Source organism: Martes martes (assembly GCF_963455335.1).
Source record: "Martes martes genome assembly, chromosome: 7".
Taxonomy (NCBI): domain Eukaryota; kingdom Metazoa; phylum Chordata; class Mammalia; order Carnivora; family Mustelidae; genus Martes; species Martes martes.
In genome coordinates, this window is record NC_137894.1 from 40,229,440 (window position 1) to 40,247,894 (window position 18,455).

The 18,455-nt window shown below is 41.9% G+C and overlaps 1 protein-coding gene across 1 annotated transcript in view; it reads left to right on the plus strand.

Moving 5' to 3' along the window:
- The window catches only part of FAM81A (family with sequence similarity 81 member A), an 80,273-nt gene that overhangs the window by 23,651 nt on the left and 38,167 nt on the right, over nt 1-18,455 (plus strand). The window lies entirely within an intron of this gene.

Consider the following 18,455-nt stretch of genomic DNA (forward strand, 5'->3'; position numbering starts at 1 on the left):
AGAGACGTGTGGGACACCTGGGTGGCACGGTTGGTTAAGTGCCTGACTCTTGGTTTTGGTTCAGGTCGTGGTCTCATGGTTGTGAGATCCAGCCCCGCACTGGGCTCCGCACTCATTGTGTAATCTGTTTAGGATTCTCTCTCCATCTCCTTCTACCCCCCCACCCCCACTCATGCTCGCTCACGCTCTCTCTCTCTCTCTCTCAAATAAATAAATTTAAAAGAAAATAAAAAATGGGGTGAGATATGTGCAACTCTTCCTTTCACCTGAACACTTCGTGGCCATTGCAGGGTTATTTGCTGGCTTAATTTCAGTACTGTTGTGTCTCAGGGAACAGGGAAGCCCGAGGAGAGGGAGAGAGATGGAGGAATGGCTGGTTGGTGGAGCAGTCAGAGCACACACACACGTTTAATGATTAAGTTCACTGTCTTACATGAGTGCAGTTTGTGGGGTGCCAAAAATCACAGATCACCATAACAAATATAGTAATAATGAGAAAGTTTGGAATATTGTGAGAATTACCAAAATGTGACGTAGAAACGTGAAGTGAACAAATGCTGTTAGAAAAATGGCAGAGGGCGCCTGTGTGCCTCAGTGGGTTAAAGCCTCTGCCTTGGGCTCAGGTCATGATCCCAGGGTCCTGAGATTGAGCCCCTCATCGGGCTCTCTGCTCAGCGGGGAGCCTGCTTCCTCCTCTCTCTCTGCCTGCCTCTCTACCTACTTGTGATCTCTGCCTGTCAAGTAAATAAATAAAATCTTCTAAAAAATAAAAAAAGAGAAGAAAAATGGCAGAGATACACCTGCTTAATGCAGGGTGCCACAGATCTGCCGTTCGTAAAAAATCACAGTATCTGGGAAGCACAGTAAATTAAGGTGTGTCTGTAGCTTATCTCTTTTTTCTTTCTGAGTAATATCCTGTTGTGTGGCTATATCACATCTTGCTTATCTATTCATTAATTGATGGACACCTGGATTGTCTCCAGGTTTTAACTATTACAAGTAAAGCTGCTATGAATGAACACTTGTGTACAAGCCTGGGTGGGCATGTTTTCATTTCTCTTGGGCAAATTGCTAGGGGTGGAATTCCTGGGTCTTAAAGTCAGCTATGTTTGGGGCTCCTGGGTGGCTCCGTCTTTGGGCATCTGCCCTTGGCTCAGGTCATGATCCCAGGGTCCTGAAATCGAGCCCCGCAATCAGGCTCCCTGCTCAGTGGGAAGCCTGCTTCTCTCTCTTTCTCTCCCCCTGCTTGTGTTCCCTAAATAAAATCTTTAAAAAATAAAGAAAGAAAATTTTTAAAAGTAAGCTTATGTTTAATTTTTTTTTTAAGATTTTATTTATTTATTTGACAGAGAGAGAGAGAGAGAGAGAGAACACCAGCAGGAGGAGTGGCAGGGGGAGAGGGAGAAGCAGGCTCCCCCCTGAGCAGGGAGCCTGATGTGTGGTTCAATCCCAGGACCCTGAGATCATGACTTGAGCTGAAGGCAGATGCTCAACACACTGAGCCACGCAGGCGCCCTGTTTATGTTTAACTTTTTAAAACATAGCCAAATAATTTTCTAAAGTGGCTATACACATTTTACAATCCTATCAGCAATGTGTGAGATTTCTTGTTTGTCCACATGCTTATCAACACTGGGTATTCTGTCTTTCTGATTACAGTCATTCCAGTGGCCGTGCAGGAGTATTTCACTGTAGTTTAGTTTGTGTCTCCCCGATGACTGAAGATGCTGAGCACCTTTTCATGTGCATAGTGGTCATTTGCATGTCTGCTTTGGTGAAGTGTCGATCCAGTCTTCTGCCCATTTTTTAAAATTATTTTTTAAATTGTGGTGAGATATATACCATTTTAGCCATTAAGTATACAATTGTGTACAACCATCGCCGCAAGCCACTTCCTGAACTTTTTAATCATCCCAAACAGAAACCGTGTTCCGATTAAACAATACTCCCCATTCCACACCCGTCTCAGCCCCTGAGAACCTCGGTTCTACTTTCTATCTCTATGAATTTGTCTATCTTAGGTACGCCATACACGTGGAATCACACAGTTTTTGTTCTTTTGTGTTTGGGTTATTTCAGTTAGCTTAATGTTGTAGCATGTATCAGAACCTATTTTTAAATTGGGTTATTTGTCGTATTACTGTGTTGTAAAAGTTCTTAAGATAGGCTAGATACAAATCCCTTATCATATATGTGATTTGCAAGGACTTTCTCCTATTCTGTGGCTTGTATTTTCATTTTCCTAATGGTGTCTTTTGAAGTAATTTTTTTATTTTAATGAAGTCCAGCTTACCTGTTTTTTCTTTTATGGTTTTTACTTTTTGTGTTGTGTCTTAAGAACTGTTTGCTTAACCCATGCTCAAAGATTTTTTCCTATGTGTTCTTCTGAAGTTTTAGTTTTAGTTCTTACATTTAGGTCTGTGATCTCTTTTGAGTTCATCTTCATGTAAAAGTGAAGTAAAGGTCTAAGTTAACTTTTCCCCCATATAGATGCCCAAGGAGAAGTTTCCCATTTGTCCCTTTGTCGAAAATCAATTGGCCATAAAATATAAGAGTTTCTAGGGGCGCCTGGGTGGCTCAGTGGGTTAAAGCCTCTGTCTTCGGCTCGGGTCATGATCCCAGGGTTCTGGGATCGAGCCCCACATTGGGCTCTCTGCTCCGCGGGGAGCCTGCTTCCTCCTCTCTCTCTGCCTGCCTCTCTGCCTACTTGTGATCTCTGTCTGTCAAATAAATAAATAAATAAATCTATAAAAAAAAAAATATATATATAAGGGTTTCTTTCTAGATCCCATTGATCTGTATGTTTTTCCTATCCCAATACCACACTGCCTTAATTTATTTCTAGCTTTATAGTACATTTTGAAATCAAGTACTATAGGCCTTCAACTTTGTTTTCCTTTTCAGAATTGTTTTGGCTTTTCTAGGGCATTTGCATTTTCATATAAATTTTAGGATCAGCTTGTTTTCTATAGAAAAGCTTACTGGAAATTTTTTTATGATTATATAATTACTTTAATTATTATATAATTATGAAAAAAATTAAGTGTGGAAGAGTTCTTTGAGACAAACTGATGAAAGTAAATCTCTTTCTTAGTTGCAAGCGTACTGAGATTTTGATAGAAATTGCTTTGAATGTATAAACCAATTTGGGGAGAATTGCTGTCTTTACCAGATTAAGTCATTAATCATTGCAGAGAACCAACTCTGTTTTATTAATTTTTTCTCTTGCTTTTTTGCTTTCTGTTTCATTGATTTCAACTCCATATGATGTCCTTTTTTCCTGCTTGCTTTTATTTAGTTTGCTTTTCTTTTTCTTGTTTCTTAAGGTGGAAGCTTAGGTAATTGGTTTGAGATCTTTAGTCTCTTCTGATAATGGTGTTTAAAGCTATACCGTGTCCTCTAAGCACTGCTTTAGCTGCTTCCCATGAATTTTGGTATATTGTATTTTTGTTTTTATTCAGTTGAAAATATTTTTGTGACTTTATTTTTGGCTTGTGTGTTATTTATAAGTCTGTGTTTAATTTCCAGAGGTTGGGATTTCCCAAAACTTATTTCTATTGTGGGGCTCTAATTTAATTCCATGTGGGTGGAGAACATACTTTTTATATACTTTTTGATCTCTTAAATTTATTGACTCTTGTTCTACAATTATTTAAGTCTCCAGCTCTAACTGTTGAATTATCTTTTTCTACTTTCAATTATGTTAGTTTTTGCTTCAAGCGTTTTAGGGTTCTGCTGTTCAGTACATATACATTCAAAATGATATATTGGCCTTTTTTTTTTTTTTTTTTAAATTTATTTATTTGACAGATAGAGATCACAAGTAAGGAGAGAGGCAGGCAGAGAGAGAGGAAGGGAAGCAGGCTCCCTGCCGAGCACAGAGCCCCATGCGGGGCTCGATCCCAGGACCCCGGGACCACGACCCGAGCCGAAGGCAGAGGCTTTAACTCACTGAGCCACCCAGGCGCCCCGTATATTGGCCTTTTTATCATTATGAAATGTCTCTCTTTCAGGGCACCTGGGTGGCTCAGTCGGTTAAGCATCTGCTTTTGGCTCAGATCATGATCCCAAAGTCCTGGGATGGAGCCCTGCATCTCTCTCAGCCCTTCCCTTGTGCGCTCTCTCTCTCTCTCTCTCAAATAAATAAAATCTTTAAATAAAGTAAAATGTCTTTCTTTATAGTATATATATAATATATTTCTTTATATATAGTAATATTTTTTATCTTAAATTCGATTTTGTCTGATATTAATATAGCTATCCCAACTCTTTGATGGCTACTGTGTGGATAGTTATTTTATTTTTTTGGTGGTAATTCTCACTTAGCTTATACCTAAGTGAGGTTCTGGTGTACCACATGGTTACCAACTTTCACTGTTCATTGAGATTCTCACATACCTTTACAAAGACAGGGTTTCACTCGAAATTGTACCCTAATTAAAATACATGTCTTCAGGGTTCTAAAATGTCTGTGTATCTTATGATGTTTAAAGAAAAGGTTTATGTGTTTGTTATTCAGGGGATGTAGTGGATCTTTGTTGTTTTGATGACTGACAGTATCGATTCCAATTTCTTTTCTTTTCTGTCTTTCTTTTTCTTCTTGTTTTTTCTTTCTTTCTTTTTTTCTTTTTTTTTTTAAGAGAAGGGGAGAGGGAAGGGGAGGGGCATAGGAAGAGGAAGAGAGAGAATCTTCAACAGGCTCCATGCCCAGCTCAGAGCCCGACATGGTGCTCCATCTCATAACAATGAGATCATGACCTGAGCTAAAGTCAAGAGTCATTTACTTAACCAACTGAGCCGTCCAGGTGCTCCTCCAATTTCTTTCGGTTACAAAAATTTGTGTTCCTTTTGGTGTTTACCTTTCTTCCATTGGTTACAGATTGGATACCTGTTCATCAGGTGCCATATCACCTTTTTAGCTGGAGAGGATTGGAACCCATAAATGATTCCAGAGCATTGAGACTCTCACTCCCTGGAATCTGAAACCTGAGCTGAGTGATCCAAGGAGTGGGAATGCTTGGAGCATCTTCCCTGCAGTCCCTGTGCCTGCAGGACACTGGCCAGTGTTCCTGCCACCCAAACTCTAGGGAACACCTTTTACGTCCCTTTCAGTCTGCATCCCCAGCTGCCCTGTTGGTCATGTGCCTCTCTCCCTGAATCCTTCCAATAAATTCCGTCATTTCCCCTTAGCCCAGAGTCAGGTTTCCATTGCCTGCAACCAAAGAACTCAAGTGACATCAGAAGGGCGTAGGAATTTTAAAAGATCACTGTAGATAATATACATGTTTTTGGAAGGTGGTGTTGGTATTTAGAGTGATCTTTCCAGTTTTCTTTTTGTGTGCTAAAGTAGTTTTATCCCAGAGGCTGAATGACTTGCCATCCCCAAGTTGGCATCTTTACTAGATTGAAGAACCCCAACTTAAGGATTTCAATTTTGGAAAGGGGTAGAGATATATTAGGGGGCTAATATCCTTGCTGTACCCAAATCTAAAGAGGGAGACAGATCAAAGCAGTTGGGGATAAATCGTGATTCTCACATTCCCATCCCCTTAACCAATGACAAAGGAGTGTTTCATAAACAAATACAAACACCCCTATGTCTCATGTCAGAAAATACTGTGACCCCTCCATCCTTCCCATGCCGCTTTTCCCTGGAGGTACTCAGCTAGCTTCCCTTTGCTCATGTGGGTGGCGGGCAGACTGGAGACCACAGCCATAATATTCTGGTGGTACTGTTCTTAGGTAAAAGCATAAGCCTCTGCCTTCAGCTCAGGTCATGATCTAAGGGTCCTGGGATTGAGCCCCACATCAGGCTCTCTGCTCAGCAGGAAGCCTGCTTCCTCCTCTCTCTCTCTGCCTTACTTTCTGCCTAGTTGTGATCTCTGTCTGTCAAATAAATAAATAAAATCTTTAAAAAAAAAAAAAAAGAAAGAAAGAAAATCTGGGACTTGGGGCACCTGGCTAACTCACTCAGTGGAGCATGTGACTCTTGATCTTGGGGTTGTGAGTTCAAGCCCCATGTTGGGCGTAGAGCTTACTTAAAAAAATAAACTTAAAAACTTAAAAAAAAAAAAAAAAGGAAAAAAAAATCCCAAGAAAACCCTGGCCTTAATTTTTGCTGTCATCGTAAAAGGTGATAGTGCTTTGGCTGCAGCTGTGGGGCTGGGGATTAATTTCCTCTTTGGTAGATGCTATGTACTAATCCAGTGATCAGAATCATATAATCTCCAAGCTCAGTGGAGCCCTAAATGCTATTTAATAGTTGTTGTTTTTTTTTTTTTTCATTACAGGAAGACCTCCCTGCCAGCTCCTCCTTTGCCTTGAATTCCCTTTCCCTTAAGGTATCCTGAGCACCCAGCACTTGCTACTATTACCACACCATTTACTGGATAGGACTGGCATTGTTTCTTTACTAGTCTGTTTGCCCAATAGCTTGTGAACTCCTCAGAAAGAAAGAAACCTTGTCTGATTCATCTATGCATTGTCCAGCACAGTGTTTGGAGCAAAATGCCATGAATGCTTATTAAGTGAATAAATACCCAATTCATAGTGAAGCTAGTTGCAGATATGCTGGTAGCAGAAAGAGGAGAGACCCTGAGGTCATCTTTACAGACTGCATGCAGCCTTCTCAGATAAGACATCCAAGGCCCAGGGAAATGAAGGGACTTGTCTGAGATAACAAGGCCAGGAAGTAGCAGTGCTGAGACTAAACCCAGATTGTTAAAATCCAAAAATGTGCTGCTTTTCTTTTCTACTTTGCCTCTTGGAAGCTCTTCTAGAACTCTGATCTTAGGTAGCCAACTCTCAAATGTTACAGGGAGATTTTCAGCCATTCTTTGCTTTCTAAGTATCTTTGTCCCTTCAGGAAGAATTTCTTCATGAATATAGACCATTCTAGCTTTAGTTCTCACTGAGTTTCTCTCCTGCTTCATCATTCCTTTGATGCAAGTTCATTAAACTGCTCCATTTTAGTTATTAGCAAACATCTCTACGAATCCAGTTGTCAGTCCTGTCGGCTTTTGCTAATTATTTTTCTTAAGGCGTGTTTTTTAAATGTGATTTTTGAGCAATTTCCAATATAGTGAGTTTTAAAGTTATTTCAATTCTGCTGTTTTCCCATCTGAAACACGTTGTATGTAATGATTATTCTTGCCAGAGCCAGACAGCATTCTTTTTCATTTACATATATTTTTGGATTTGTGGTTTGCAAATGAAAAGACGATTTCCGTTTTAGAGAGGGAAAACTGAGTAAAATCTATTCTGATAAAAATGTACTTTGCATGTATGAGCATTTACTTTTTATAACTGGTAATAACTATATATCATTACAAAGGAACAGAAGGAAGTTTGGAAATTTAATAGACTCCAGTATGAAACACTAATTATATGGTTTTACATATATTATGAGCCTAAGCATGTTTACCCAAACATAACTAAAATTAGGAGGCTTGATGAGATATCAGAATTGCCACATTGTAGCCAAAATTTGTTAAAGTAAAAGCATGGTGTAGATTGAAATTTAAAAAGTACTAAAAGGAAGTCTTTATTTATAAGTAGTATAAAATTCGGATGGTGGGTATTATGCAAAGGCAATATTTGCATATTTAAAGAAAAGAGGTGTGAAGATATTCAAACAGTATTTAAATGATGTGAGAGATGTATTTTTGTCTTTGGGTTTTTTTTTTTAAGATTTTATTTATTTATTTGACAGAGATCACAAGTAGGCAGAGAGGCAGGCAGAGAGAGAGAGGAGGAAGCAGGCTCCCCACGGAGTGGAGAGTCCAACGTGGGGCTCGATCCCAGGACCCTGGGATCATGACCTGAGCTGAAGGCAGAGCTTTAGCCCACTGAGCCACCCAGGCACCCCTCTTTTTTTTTTTTTAAGTAGACTCTGTGCCCAATGTGGGACTTGAACTCACAACCCCAAGATCAAGAGTCACATGCCTTACTGACTGAGTCAGCTGGGTGCCCCTTGTCTTTAAATTCCTTTTTTTTTTTCCAAGATTTTAAAATTTATTTTAGAGTGAGCAAGAGAGAGAGATAAAGAGAAGGAACATGGGAGGAGGGGCAAAGGGAGAGGGACAGAGAGACTCTCAGGCAGAGTCCCCGCTGAGCATGATGCCCAATGTGGGGCTCAATCCCTGATGTGGGACTGGATCCCAGGACCCTGAGATCATGACCAGAGAGCCCAGATCAAGAGTCAGACACTACCGGACTGAGCCACCTAAGTGCCCCCTTGTCTTTAGATTCTTAATGAATTTCTTCAGTGAATTGCCTGATTTAAAAATTATTCTTATTACTGGTTTACATTTGTTTTTCAGTTCAATAAATAAAGTTTTGCTGGGTATTTGTTTTGTTAAAATCTGTCCCTGTAGATGATTTTGTATCACAAAACTAAAGCTGTAGCCATCTCCAGACTCCTAGTAGAGCTATTCAAATTGAGATATGTTAATACTGTATCTTGGCGAACTTACCTTGATAAGTCTTCCTGATTCTCTGTCATGTAGCTCTAATCACAGCACACAGGAAGAAAAGTAAAGTGTCTTGTCCAACCACAGACTGTGTGATCCTTGAGAGCTAGAACTGAATCTTCATTTTTCTATTGTCTAGTGCATAGTAGGAGCTCAAAAGGTGTTTCATAATCAAAGGTTCTGGGGATCCTGGCCCTTCCAAAACCCTATAATTATTGCCCATATTTTGTCAGCAGACTCCAGTGTCAAAACAGATGACTCTTGTGTGCTAGTACACAGTAGGTGCTTGATAAATGTCAAATGAAAGAATCTATTGTTTTAATGCATCCCCACCCATCATCTCCACTGGCAGTTTGCCTTATGATGTGGAGTATGTTATCAATTATTTATTCTTGGAAACATTCCACAGATAATTGTCATCATTATAAATTTAGAAGAGGTAATGTGGTCAACTATGAATTATACATGTCTAGATTATCCATACTGTCTCTTTTTTTTTTTAAAGATTTTATTTATTTATTTGACAGACAGATCACAAGTAGGACGAGAGGCAGGCAGAGAGAGAAGGGAGGAAGCAGGCTCCCCGCTGAGCAGAGCCCCATGCGGGGCTCGATCCCAGGAACATGGGACCATGACCCGAGCCGAAGGCAGAGGCTTCAACCCACTGAGCCACCCAGGCTCAGGCGCCCCTCCATACTGTCTTTAATTCAAGCTTTTCTCAGTCTCCGGAGGCTGACTCCTGATAAGCAGTCCATGGCCCTTTTGTTGATGGTAAGCTTCCCCTTCCATGCCACTTGGATGGCTTGGGAAGTGGTTGAGACCCCCATGTCTGCTGAAGGTTTTCACTGTCTTTAGACTTTGGGGAACCAGGCTGTGCTCCCTTGCTGGATAAAATCAGCAGACCTACTCCTGGTTTCCATGTGCTTAGGCTTCATGTCTGGCTTGGGGTTGCTTTGACCTAGTGAGGTTATGGGAAACTATGTCAAGCCCTCACCTATTGATTCGACTGCACATACTTTGCTAGTTTAATAATTTGCAAATGGACCTTATTAGCATGTCACAGCAGAGGTGTGGACAGTCATGTTAACATGTAGTTGGATGCACAGATGGGAGCTTGGTTCAGTGTGCACCTGACACTGTCAGCAGAGAGTCTAGGCTGCCAGACTTCATATGTTTTAGCTAAACAGGGGATTTCAGCCTGCAGCTGTGTTTTTGTCCCATTGGAACAGGTTTATCAGCAGAGGGACTTTCATGTTATCATCTGTATTAGTCAGGGTTCCCCAGAGAAACAGAACCAATGGGTTATTTACTTATTTACTATTAGGTATTGGCTCACATGGTTATGGAGGCTGAGAAGTCCTACCATCTGCCATCTGCAAGCTGGAGACCCAAGATAACCAGTGATATAGTCCTGAGTCCTGGGAGCCAGAGAGCTGATAGTTCAGTCTTGAGTCCAAGTCTGAAGTCCTGAGCACGAAAGTGCTAAGGGCAGAAGATGGATGTCCCTGCTCAGGCAGAATGGGAATGCCACCTTCCTCCTCCTTTCTCTTCTATCATGGCTCTCAAAGGACTGGATCTGAGCGTCCCTTGGCTTGGTCAAGTTGACATATAATTAATCATCCCATTATCAAAATTCATTTTGTTTTACGTCTACCCACTAGATGTGGCTTATCATGTGACTTGACTCTAGGGGGAGAAGACAGTGAATTGAATGCAGTTTGAGTATTTGTTCAGTTCTGCTGATAGAGGTTTTTTGGTGTTAATAAAAAAATTGGTGTTCCGCTGTGTGCCTTTGCCACTAATACATTTTAGCTTGTCCGAGTCCATCTTGGAGGACATAATCACCTCTGGGCACTGGCTAAATATAATCTCTAAGACTTGAATGTGGAAGACCAAGTCCTAGAACACGGAGCTAAGTTAATGGATCTCTGTTGGGAGCCAGGCATCGTTAGGAGCACTGGGGCTCTGGTAGTGACTAGACAGGCAAGGCCCTGCTCTCAGGCCTGCTGCACATTCTAGTAGTAGGGTTTACAGCCAGTAAACACTAAGTAACCAAGGTAATTTCAGCCTCAGTCTGGTGCTCTGGTAAGATAATATAGAGGAGAGTGTTTGTGGGGCTCTTTCAGGAAAAGGGTGGGTTAGGCAACGTGTGAACTGAGATTTAAGTCACGGAAGGGTCAGCCAAGCCAAGGTGGCAGGGTGGCGGGGAGGAGACACACAGGGCAGAGAACATTCCAGAGAGAGGAAGCTGCATATACCAAGGCCATAAGCAGAAAGAAACTCAGCTTATTTGCTGAGCAGAAAAAGGATCAATGGGATTGGAGTGTCATGTCATGGAATGACATGTCATGGAATGAGTGGGGCAGGTGGGTGGGGTTTGTGGGAATAGGACCAGATCTTTAGCCTTAGAAGTTATGATGGGGAGTTTGGAGTTTGGAAATGGGGAGCCATTATTTAATTTTAAGCAAATGAACTTAATTCAAACACTTGGTGCTGGGGAAACATTAGTGAATAAAACAGATAAAACCCCTTGCCCTCGTGTTGCTTACAGACTGATTTGTGTTTCAAAAAGATCACTCTCTGGGACCCCTGGGTGGCTCAGTCGGTTGAGCCACTGCCTTCAGCTCGGGTCATGATCCCAGGGTCCTGGGATCGAGTCCCACATTGGGCTCCTTGCTCAGTGGGGAGCCTGCTTCTCTCTCTGCCTCTGCCTGCCACTCTACCTGCTTGTGCTCTCTCTCTCTCTCACTCTGACAAATAAATAAATAATTAAAATCCTTAAAAAAAAAAAAGATCACTCTGGCTACTTCATGGGGAAGGGATTATAGGGGAGCAAGAATGGAGGCAGGGAGATGGGTTGGGGGCTGCCATGGCAGGAGAGGGCCAAGGTGTTTAGGATGAGGGGAGTCACGGTAGAGATGGGGAGAAGTGGGTGGGTTCTGAATCTGTTTCGGAGGTAGACCTGACAGGACTTCTGGTACATAGGAGGCAGAGAGACTTTGTTTAGGATGTGGCAAATTTTAGGGACCCCTTGTATGTCCACATGGAAATGCCCAGAAGGCAGTTTGATGTGAAGCTGGAACTCTGTGAAGTTTAAAGTCCTGTTGTGAAGATGAAAAGGCATGTAGAGAGATACTGTCTTATGAGGCCAGTGCTGTCGTAGCTGCGCCTTTCTCTAGGTGATACTGGACTTACACTTTCTTTTCCAAGTCCTCACAAATCCGGGAAGAGTTGGAGGAGAAACAAGCAGAGCTGTTTCTTTCCAGGGCATTCCTAGGCGATATTAGCTTGTTTGGGTGGGCGAGGGCTGGGGGTGGGCCTGGATCCATATCACTTTTGGGTAGACAGTGAGGTGTAGTACTGTGGCACTCATAGGGGAATGCCATTTCCTATTGTCTTTGGGAAGGGAGATTTTGTAAAGATAGGTCATATCTTAAAATAAATAAATGAAGATTTGGGAATCACTTTTTCCAAGTGTCTCTTTACTCTGTGAAACATCATTGTGTGGTTTTATTCTATGGGCTTATCACTCTACAGTTTGCTATTGCCCCGCTGAACTCCCTCCCTGAAGGCAGGCCTGGGGCACAGCACATGATGGGCACGCAAAAAATAGTCTCGTGGGACACCTGGGTGGTTCAGTTGGTTAAGCATCTGCCTTTGGCTCAGGTCATGATCCCACAGTCCTGGGATTGAGCCACACATCCCTCTCCTTACTTAGTAGCGGGCTTGCTTTTCCCTTTCCCTCTGCCTGCTGCTCCCCTGTTTGTGCCCTCTCTCGCTATCTCTCTCTCTCTCTGTCAAATAAATAAATAAAATCTTAAAAAAGAAAAAAAAGAAAATAGTCTCTTGAGTTGAACTGACAATAATGGAATGTCCATGATAAAGTAGGAATGTAACCTTTTTAAAGTAAATGCATCACTTTGATACATTGTTGCAAAATGACAAGTTAGGGAACATTACTGGCTGTAGAGCGGGTTTGTTTTTCCAAGGCTTCATCAGAGAATTCTCTGATACCTCTGTTTTCACATAACTTTTCAGTAACATGAATATTACATTAAGTTTTGATGTAATTCTTTTCCATATTATTCAAAGAAAGCACTTCTTTTTCTTTTTTAAGATTTTATTTATTTATTTGACAGAGAGCACAAGTAAGCAGAGCAGCAGGCAGAGGGAGAGAGAGAAACAGGCTCTCCACTAAGCAGGGAGCCTGATGCGGGGCTTGATCCCAGGACCCTGGAATCATGACCTGAGCCAAAGGCAGCTGCTTAACCAACTGAGCCACCCAGGCGCCCCAAGAAAGCACTTCTAATACAATATCTTATTCATCTGCTTAGGGATTGTGAAAGTTAAATGGGCTTTTCTTATTTTTAAGCATTAAAACACACACACTCACACACACTTTTTTGCTGGTTGTAGAAACAATGTAAGGCCTTCGTGGAAAATATAAAAAAAGAGAAAGCAAACATAGTCCCCCTCTAGAGAATAGCAACACGTTAATATTGTGTTATTTTATGTATCTTATATACTGCTGGAATTGTGCTGTATATTTATTTTGTACCCTTTCTTTTTGTTTGATATTAAATTGTACACATTTTCTCTTATTTTTAAACACTTTCCATGAATTTCTTGCGTGATAATATATACATACCTTAGAAAATACTAGGTATATCTTACTAGGAAGATAGCTTTGTGTATACATTTTTGTCAGCTTTGTTATTATTTCCTTTAAGATTAATTTCAGGAGCTAGAGTCCCTGGATCAAACGTTATGAACATTGTGCATCTGTTTGGATGGATCATGTCCCAGAAAGATGTATCAGGAAGGGCCAACTGTCCATTTTTAATCTTGACATACATTTTAGTATTATAAATTAAAAATATTTGCTTTTTTAACAAAAGAGAAACGGTATGATTTTTTAAGTCTTAATTTTCAGTTGATTTTATTAGAAGAAGTTTAAGTTCACAGCAAAATTGAGCAGAAAGCACAGATTTCCCATAGACCCCCTGTCCCCACACTTGCAGAGTGTCCCCCATTATCAGCACACTACAGTGGTGAATTATCACAGTATGACTTTTATTTTCTGTTTCTTTGTTTACTAGAAAGATCGAACCTTTTAAAACCTGTGTTAATTATTTTTAATACCGCTTTTGTGGGTTGCTGTTTATTTTATTTGCTTAGTGATTTCTTGATTGAGAGACAACTCGGACGAAGTAAGATTGGTTATAGCCTTTGTCATTTTTCCTTTCAAGATTTTGTTTATTTATTTGACAGAGATATAGAGAACACAAGTAGGCAGAGAGGTAGGCAGAGGGAGAGGGAGAAGCAGGCTCTCCGTTGAGCAGGGAGCCCGATGTGGCGCTCGATCTCAGGACTCTGGGGTCATGACCACAGCCAAAGGCAGCCCCTTAACCAACTAAGTCACCCAGGCATCCCACCTTTGTCATTTCTATAGCATCTGATGCAGCGTTCCTCCAGGGGTCTGTGGGCCTTGAGCTTCTGCCTTTCTGGGCCCACACCCTAGCTTTGGCTCTCTGGCAGTGAGGCCCAGGGGACTTGTGTATTTAACAAGCCACCTGGGGATTTTTTTTTTTTTAAGATTTTATTTATTTATTTGACAGACAGAGATCACAAGTAGGCAGAGAGGCAGGCAGGGGGAGGAGGAAGCAGGCTCAGTGCTGAGCAGAGAGCCTGATGTGGGGCTCAGTCCCAGGACCCTGGGATCATGACCCAAGCTGAAGGCAGAGGCTTTAACCTACTGAGTCACCCAGGCACCCTGCCACCTGGGGATTCTTATGCACCCTAAAGATGTTTAAGAACCCCTGGTCTTGAGTATTACAATAAATGTTTGAAGCATTACATATAAAAAATACTTTCTATAAACTGTAACGAATAAGTGTTACTTCCTATGAAAAGGGAACACCAGCGCCTTTTCATCAGTGGGAGAGTGTCAGAACCAGATTAGTCAGATATGAAGTTTTCTTACAAGAATGTGTTCAGATGACTAACGTTTTGTCATTCACAGGTATTGTAGCTGGTTTGCATTCTTCTTAATAGAGCTTTCTTCATTCAGAAAAAGCTGGAAACTATAGCAAATAACAGGTCTAGCAGTTCCAAATTCCTTTCGGTGAAATATTCCGTATTACTGTTACTCTCATCTATACAGGCTCCAACTGGTTTCCAATAAGGAAGACACAAAGGCCTCCCATTGCTAATTTCTGCTTTTTACCAGGGAGTTTGAAAATCCTAAAAAATGTATGTAACTACAGTTGTCTGCATACTTAAAAAAGAATAGTTGAGAAAAGGCAGCGCAGAAACAACTTCGATACATCTGTGCCCAAGTCTATATGTTGTGCTGTGCGCACCACAAGTGTGGCTACCCACTGTCACCACGCAATGCTATTACAGTGTCATTGACTGTATTCCCAAGGCTGTGCCTTTTATTTTCCTGACATCCTCATTCCGTACCTGGAAGCCTGTGCCTCCCACTGCCCTTCATCCCCTTTTGCCCATCCCCCACCCCTCCCCTGTGGCAACCATCAGTTTGGTCTTTACTTATGGGTCTATTTCTGCTTTTTATTTGTTTGTTTGCTCATGTGCTTTGTTTTTCCGCTGTGAGGACACACTGAGAAGGAAGGCACACAGCCATCTGCAAGCCAAGGAAAGGACTCCCCACCCATCCCCCCAGAACAGACCAGATTTCCCAGTCTTAGAACTTCGAATAGATCTTTGTGGTTCATGAGCCACTCAGTCTGTGGCATTTTGTCCTTGTAGCCCCAGCTGACTAACACAGGACGCTTAGGAGATCTGGGTACAGCATAAAATTTCTCCCTCGAACTTAAATTTTTAAAAGTCAGTGGATGGGGCGCCTGGGTGGCTCAGTGGGTTAAGCCTCTGCCTTCGGCTCAGGTCATGATCTCAGGGTCCTGGGATCAAGCCCCGCATCGGGCTCTCTGCTCAGCAAGGAGCCTGCTTCCCCACTTTCTCTCTCTGCCTGCCTCTCTGGCTACTTGTGATCTCTGTCTGTCAAATAAATAAATAAAAGCTAAAAAAAAAAAAAAAAAAAACCTCCTTTAAAAAAAAAAAATCAGTGGATGATTACTTTCGTGAATTGAATTAGTTGCCCACAAGGCACAGTAGAAGAGATGCTGGAACATCAGAGTCAAATAGAAAGAGAGAGAAACCATAAGGGGAAAGATAGAATACAGGGGGAGAGATCTAGGGCATGTGAATAATGGAGTTCCAGAAAGAGACAAAGGAACAGATGGAGAAGAAACAATAGCTACACAGGAGAATAATCTGAGACTACAGGTTGAAGATTTCACTGACTTCCAGGTAGAATTGAAATTAAAAAAAAAAAAAAAATCCACAATTAGCTACATCCTGGTAAAACTGAACTCCAAAATTGTAGGACAAAATCTTACAAGCTTCTAAGTATAAGGAGCTGAGAAATGTACAGAGGAAAAAGCACCAGACGGGTCAGCCTCTAAGTTCACTGGGAGGAAAGGCCCTGAAGTCAAGAATTCCATACCCTTTCAATTGATCCCCACCCTCCAGGGTGAGACAAGGAAGGTTGTCAACTTGGCAGGAATTCAGTCTTCATCCAAATGCCTGATCTGAGGAAAGTGTTAGGGAGTCTACACAGAGACCCTAAGGTAGGAGAAAATGAAAAGGAGAAGCACAAAGGTAGTCAGTGATCCCCAAGACCTGTAGTATTTCAATTAAATGGATATTGAAGGATGCCTGGGACTGGGTAACAGAAGCACTGAAAGAAAGAGAAAAAATTGTTGAAATAGAAGCGACATTTTACAAGGAAAATTCTAATTATAACCCAACTAGAAGTCCCGAGTTATTTTAGCAAAGCTGAGTTGGGGAAGAAAAGTAAAATCCTTCCCAATAAGCCATCTGGGTTGGAGGGTGAAGGAGGGTGGGCGTGAGGTGTGCTGAGTGTCTCATGCGGAGGAGAGGGGAGCCGCGCAGGAACAGAGCCTGGGGTAGACGCGTGCGGTTATGGACCTGGGGAAGGGAAGGGAGTCATTCATGGAAAAGCAGTGGCCGCGGACATTCCCCAGTTCACAAGGGGAGGGAGGACGATGAATGGTAACCTGATCAAACTGGTCAAAATAAGGAAAAGGAATGAGGAAGCAACAAGAAGCAACATTAATTCTCTATATAAAGTGAGATGAAACGTTGAAGGAAAACACAAGCCAAGGGCGGTGTCATGATTGACAGCAGTCTGTGGAGCCAGAGTCCCCAGTTCAAATCCCAGTTGAGATCCTTACTGACGGTGGCTTTGGGCAAGCTACTTAATATCTTAGAGATTTTACCTCCTGTGAAATGGGGGTAATAATAGTACCTGCTTCAGAGGGTACTATGTGAGGATTAAATGGGTTAACATACCTACAGCATGCAGAATAGTGCCCAGCGTACAGTTGGACCAAGCAGGTGTTTGCCCTATTATTTACACAGCATAGTTGCAATGTTAATATTAGGCGAGAAGAAACAACATTAAAAGCACTACATCAGAAGAGAAGGTGATCGTGTAATGGTCAGGCCACTTTGATCACAAATCTGTATGTGCCAAGTAAGATGGCAGCTAAAGACATAAAATGAAAAGTGTTAAAAATGTAAGGAGAACTTGATGAAAATATTTTACAAGGGGAGAATTCATAAGCCGTCTTTCACAGATGGAGAGATCTACCAAAAATAAATAAGATCTAGAGAGAGTGAGTAGTGGAATCAGCAAACTCAATCTAACAGACAATATTGAACTGTTTGTTACTTCAGTAGTTTTTTGCATTTAATAACATGTGCCACAAAGCAAACTCTAATATATTAAAAAAATTAAATTTATCACAGACCATATTTTTGATCCTCAGCCAGTAATGTAGAAATAAGTGAGAAAAATGACCAAAAAACTTAACTGCTCGACAATGAAAAAACACAACTCTCATCCCTAGATACCTCAATATCCTCAGATCAAAGAGGAATTCAGAACTGAAAACCGTAAGAAGGAAAGCACTTCACACCCAACCTGAGGACACAGCAAATACTGTTCTAAGTCAAGTCTTCATTCTGAAGGAAGACATCATCTAAATAAAGGAACTCAATGCTTATCTTGGGAAATTTCTAGAAGAGCGAGTAGACCCAAAAGGAAGCAAGAAGAATGTAAAAATATGAAGCTGACATTAATCAAGTAGTAATCAATTAAATGGTTGAAAGGGAAGAGATACAAGAAATCAAGAGCTTCTTCTTTGGAAAGGGGCGGGAAGGTGGTGGCGGTGAGCGCGGCGTGAAGGGCGGAATAAAAGTGGAGAAGGGGAGGACAGGAAGGAAGGCATGCACAAAAGAACAAGGAAATAGAAGAAATGTCGGATGTAACTTGTGCTTTTCTGAGGTCTCCTGTGACCTAGGACTCGGGTTCTCCAGTCTGTCCGTCTGTCTGTCTGTCGTGCTTCAGCCCAATCTCTTTCCTATTCTGGGTGGGCAGCAAGGCAGCATGTGTTACAGTGTAGGTTCTGAAGCCTGGTTGCTGGGTCAGTGCTGGCTGGTCACTTGCTGTCCATGGGACTTTGTAGCAGAGCAGCTGCTTGTGCCTCGGTCCTGGCCTGTCACACGGGGCTCCCGAGAGCGTGGATTTGCTTTGGCGCATGGCACTGTGCAGGGCAGCACCAGGCTCCTCTTTCTGGTCCATGCTCAGTAAACAACAGGGTGACCTCCCCATCTGCATTGCCACCATTCCTTAGAGGCGTTCCTAGCATAGATGTCCCATGAGGCCATGCTTCCGCTGGGCCACCCGGTCTTCAAGCAGCTCTGCTTTCATTTAATGCTTATCTAAGAGACACCATTCTGCCTTTGCAGCACCAGTACTGTTCTCAGATAAGTACTAGAAGGAGATCAGCATTTGCTGTCTTTGGGGCACTCTGGGCATTGCAAGTGCTTCCTATGCATTAGCTCATGTAACGTTCACTGTGCCCCGAAGAGTAC